The 5,620-nt window shown below is 45.0% G+C and overlaps 1 pseudogene; it reads right to left on the minus strand.

Annotated features, from left to right (window-relative positions):
- The window catches only part of LOC114614910, a 17,462-nt pseudogene extending 17,319 nt beyond the window's left edge, over positions 1 to 143 (minus strand).
- Between the last annotated feature and the right edge of the window lie 5,477 nt (positions 144 to 5,620).

The raw sequence follows: 5,620 nt of genomic DNA on the forward strand, positions 1-5,620 counted from the left end.
TATATATATATATATATGTAAACAGGGCAGCAGCCTACCTTCCACGCTGTTAGGATCCACTTTCCTAATGATAACCCAAATTATTACTTACCGTGTTTCCTCTCAGCTGTTCTTAGCTCCAATTGGGCAGCCCTGAGGGCCATGTTTTTATTGCTCAGCTAACCCATAGTGGCTCTCCTTTCTCCTCTCCTGCATGTTCTTCTATTCCTCCATGGGGGCGGCGGCTTCTTCTTCTTCTTCTTCTTCTTCTTCTTCTTCTTCTTCTTCTTCTTCTTCTTCCTCTTCCTCTTCCTCTTCCTCTTCCTCTTCCTCTTCCCTTCTTGTGGTCCTCTCTCTCCAAGCCCTTGAAACCTCAACCCCACCTATGTCTCTTCTACCCAACTATTGGCTGTTGGCATCTTTATTTACCAATCACGATTAATTGGGGCAGGGCCACTCAGTGTCTTATGTATGGACTCTCTCATCTTTGGGGTAACCAGTCTAGGGGGTCCCAGCTATAGAATACAAGCAGCAATAGGCCAACCTACTACATGTACTACTGCCCTGCCCAGTCCTTTTCTTTCTGCCTTGAATCCCAGTTCATGGGATGACACTTCCATCTTCTCTTAACCCAGTATAGAAACTCCCTCACAAACCTGCCCAGCTCAGTCTCATATCTCACCCCATTTGCTTCTTCACTGAGGTCAGCTTTGGGCACATAATGTGGAAAAGCCCCCAAGGAGCAGCTACTTGGAGGTGACCAGCAAGAGAGTGACACTGAGACTGGCCACTCATGAGGGACACATCTCTTTGGAGCAATGAACGTATAGGCAGTACACAAAATCTGGAGAGGCAAGGACTAGACAGAAATGGGTCAGCCAGGCATGGCAGCTTATACCTGTAATCCCATCCCACATTTGGGAGGCAGAGGCACTTGGCCAGACATATGAGAGGAGAGCCTCAGCAGAGGGACAGGGTGGGACAGGAAGGGGAGAGTGGCATGCTCTTCTGTCACAGTTCCTACCTTGGGTTCAGGGACAAGGACTGAACAGCGACAAGTGGGCTTGACCTTCAAGGGACATAGCCTGCTGGGATGGAGAGGACAGAGCATGCCCAGATGAGGAGCTGAAAATGGATGGAAAGACTTCTGTTTTCATAAAGTAATTACAATACATCATACTGTGGAAGGTCACAGAAGACTTTAAAGGTATAAGAAACAAAGTAAGTGACACCCAGTGGCATATGAACAAAGTTTTTGTTCTACTTTTCCATTGCTCTGAGAAAATACCCTGAGAAAAAGCAACTTAGGGGAGAAAGGATTTGTTTCCAGGTTACAGTGTGTTGTCCTGGCAAAGTCAAGGCAGGAACTAATCTTGGTGACCCTGTCTCAAAGGAGGTGGGAAGTGTTCCTGGGGATTACACTTAAGGTTTTTCTTTTGACCTGAACACACACACACACACACACACACAAGACAGAGGGGAAAATCTGCATAGAAACTCCAGGCTGGTTGGTTACTTCAGGACTTGGTTGGTTGGTTGGTTGTGACTAACAGAGTCTGTGTAGCCCAGGATGGACTATGAATCATAGCACTTCTGCCTCATCTTCCCAAATGCTAGGACAGCAGGCATGAACCACCATGTCCCTTTTCCCATGAGATCTTCAGAGATGCAGGTTGTCTTCATTTATGCTCCACCATCTGCAGGGTTCTGGGACATCCCATTATTAGTGGTGGTGGTGGTGGTGGTGGTGTAAATGAGGGTTTGTGAATCTGAGTGCACATGTGTAAGTCAGAGGACAACTTTTGGGAGTCAGTTCTCCACGGGATCCTGAATTCAGACTGTCAGCCTGGCCCTGCAAGTGCTTTTAGCAGTTGAGACACATTGGCCACCCTGGAATATTCTTTTAAACTGCTTCATGATAGTACCAAAATGGCTGCTGGGGTACCAGATGCACAAACAGATGACAGCACCCTAGAGCAGTAAAAGCAGCTTCCTTATGGAAAGAAAGGGGACATTTGAGAAATCGAAGCTGAGCTAAGTGCTGCATGCGCGCAGCCTATCCCAGCAATGAGGAAGGGGAGGTAGGAAGATCAGGAGTTCAGGGTCAGTCTCCAGCCTGGACTACATCAAAGCCTGTCTTAAACACACAACAACAAAAAGCTGCGTAGAAACGGGATGCTTCTCAGTGGTAGAAGGCCTTCCTAGGACTCAGAGGACCTGGGTTTGACTAGGAACACTGAACACTGCAGTTGGTTAGATCCTTTTTAAGGACAATAGAAACTTTTCAAGAAGGTCCCAGTGTATCTCTCCTGTTCTCTTACCAGGTAGGTGACCTGCAGCCACTGGATTGATCTCTCAGTCTTTGACTGATGGATTCGTGTGAGAGCCAAGGGTTCTTCTATTTAAAGGACTGAGAACAGTGCCTGGCACATGTGTGCTATACAAATATTTGCTATTATTATCTCAGGGCAGGAACTGCATTACATTTCTGGGTCTAACCAAGACCCACCCACCAGGGCTGGAGAGGAACTAAAGGCTGAGCTGCTGAAAGGAGATTGGGCAAAATAGAAGTTAACAAGGAAAAACTGGGGAGTGGTTGACAATAGCCATTAATCAGCCAACAGAAGCTGCCATGTCCATGTTCTAAAAAGAAAAAAAAAAAGGCTAATCCATTTCAACACATGAACACAATTCTATTTGTATAAGTTCTATTTAAAAAAAAAAAACTTTGTTTGGGAACAATCTCAGGTTTACAGAATTTGTTTTGTTTTATTTTTGAGACAGGGCTTTTCTGTGTAACAGCCATGGCTGTCCTGGAACTTGCTTTGTAGACTAGGCTGGTCTTGAACTCACAGAGATCTGCCTTCCTCTGTCTCTCAAGCACTGGGATTAAAGGCAGGCTCCATCACAGCCAGCAGCAGAGTATTTTCAAAAAGTACAGGAGCTCCTGTACTTGTTACTGGGTATTCTAAAATGTCCACATTTTTCTTAACTATAAAATTGATGTGAAGGCCAGAAAATTAACACTGACAAAGTCTAGCAATTCATATAAAGTCTGTTTCCAGGTGGATTTAGGTCCGTTTACACATCTCTGGGGACGAGTCCATTGGGGAGAATTACTTTGTCTTTTGTCTGGGGACAGAGTCGAGGGCTTTCCTCATATTAAGCATTTGCTCTTGCCACTCAACCAGGCTTCTAGCCTAACATAGAATTTTTCCTTTCTTTCTTTTTCTTTTTGTGTATGTGGCATGAGAGTGTGTTCATGGTGTATAGGTGTACGTGGCGTATGTGTGTACACATACTGTGCCACCTCCAAAGCTGTATTTTTAATTAATGAATGAATTAATGTATTTGTGCATGTATGTAGCACTAGGGGTTGATAAGGCCTTGATTATGCTGGCCTTTACCACTGAACTTCATCCGTAGCCCTACAGGGATTTTATTTATTTGTTTATTTATTTATTTATGTTTTTTCAAGGTAAGGTTTCTCTGTGTAGCTCTGGCTGTCCTGGAACTCACTCTGTAGACCAGGGTGGCCTCGAACTCACAGAGATCCGCCTGCCTCTGCCTTCTGAAGGTTGAGATTAAAGGCATGCAGCACCACCACCTGGCTTGAGAGAACTCTTTTTTTTGTTGTTGTTGTTTTTTGTTTTTTGTTTTTCGAGACAGGGTTTCTCTGTATAGCCCTAGCTGTCCTGGAACTCACTCTGTAGACCAGGCTGGCCTCGAACTCAGAAATCTGCCTGCCTCTGCCTCCCAAGTGCTGGGATTAAAGGTGTGCACCACCACCGCCCAGCTGAGAGAACTCTTTATTGTTTTATACAGGGCATAGCCTTGAACTTTGAGATCCTCCTGCCTCAGCTTCCTAAGTGTTGTGATTATTTCATGCACCACTGCAGTAGACTCTAGAGGGAAGCTTTAATTTGAATTTGCTCTTAGGGTGAGAAAAGTGAATGCTCTGAGTACTACTATTTAAACATGTGCAGGAAGATCACGGCACTCCCCCTGAGGAGTCCTGTGAAACCACCACGGAGTAGAGGACTGAGCAGCCTCAGAGCTTGTGTTCTTGAAGGAAATTTGCTGAAAGCAAAGGAACTGAAGTTGATGCCCGGGGGGTTTGGAATGGCGAGACCATAATGGGAATACTGGAACTCGACTCTGGCTGACACCTGCTTTAATCAGAGAGCCAGCAATCTGAGAAGGGAGTGGCTTAACATCCTGGAAACCTGTCATCTTCCAATCCACAGCCAGCAGATTCTATAGGGAGAAAGAATGTGGTTGCTTGTTTCTGTTTGTTTGTTTGTTTGTTTGTTTGTTTTCTCAGCTTGACACAAGCTAGGGTCCTCTAGGAAGAGGGGCTTCATATGACAAAATGCCCCCATTACAGGCAAGTCTGTAGGGCATTTTCTTGATTGATGACTGACATAGGAAGGCCCAGCCCCCTATAGGTGGCACTGCCCTTGTACCAATGGCCCTGGAAGGTATAAGAAAGCAGACTGAACAAGGCATGGGGAACAAGTCAGTAAGCAGCACCCTTCATAGCCCTTGCTTCAGATTCCTGTCTTGAGTCGATGTCCTCACTTCAGTGATGGACTCTAAGTGGTAAGATGAAATAAATCCTTTCCTCCCCAAGTTGTGTTTGGTTTGTCACATCAATAGAATGCTAACTATGACAGGATATGGAGGCTATCAGTTGTTCTGTAGGCTGTTCTTTCCCTTCAGGTCAGGTGGCTAGCCCTAGTTTTGAGGCTCATGGTCTCTGTACTTATCTGCTTGTCTTCCCCTGCACACTTCCCTTGTTCTGTGCATGGTTAGGCTCAGGCGCTTGAGCCTCCAAGTCAAGTTGCTTTTGCTGGTATCAGCCTTGTTTCCTTCCAGAATGAGCAAACCATTAATACAATGAGCAATTAATACAATTGATTATTATTTACAATTAAATTAATTATTATAATACAAATAATTATTATTAATTAATACAATGGGAAAGACACACATGCTGACTCACAATTATGATCTAGAGTACAAGTGTGCTGTCCCAATTAGGACATTAATTAGTTAATACTAAGTTTAGTATTAACATGGTGACCTGCTGGGATCTGGGACCAGGAGTTTGCCTAAGAAGGAGTGAATAGAACCGGGCTGGAAATGTGGTGAGTCAAAACCTTTGTGCTGATCGGTAACAGTGCAGCCCCACAAAGCCCAGAGCTGTGACAGGGTAGAAGCTACTGGTTAGTTCCCCTGCAGAAAGCAGGTTAGTGGATGGGCAGGAAAGAAATAGAAAACATGAGGCAGATCAAGTCAAGGAGGTGAGATGAGGCAAGGAAATCCCTCCGAGCAAACCAAGCTTTCAGAATATGCAACACAAAGGCTCAGAGGGAAGGTCACGGTGGGCATAGTAAACTCTTGATGACAAAAGACAATGGGGCTGGCCAGAGTGTCCCAGCCACCACAATGCATTGGGTCAGTGTTTCTAAACCAAATTGATTTTTGCCACCTGGTCCAGTAAGATATCCCTATTCTTTTTATTTGTTTTGCTCAGTTCTGTATTGAAATCGGACTTTTCTGTGTAGCCCCGTCTATCAAGGTACTTACTCTGTAGACCAGGCCACCTGCTTCTACCAGTGCTGGGATTAAAGGGATA

Source organism: Grammomys surdaster, unplaced genomic scaffold (genome assembly GCF_004785775.1).
Source record: "Grammomys surdaster isolate TR1022 unplaced genomic scaffold, NIH_TR_1.0 126546, whole genome shotgun sequence".
Taxonomy (NCBI): domain Eukaryota; kingdom Metazoa; phylum Chordata; class Mammalia; order Rodentia; family Muridae; genus Grammomys; species Grammomys surdaster.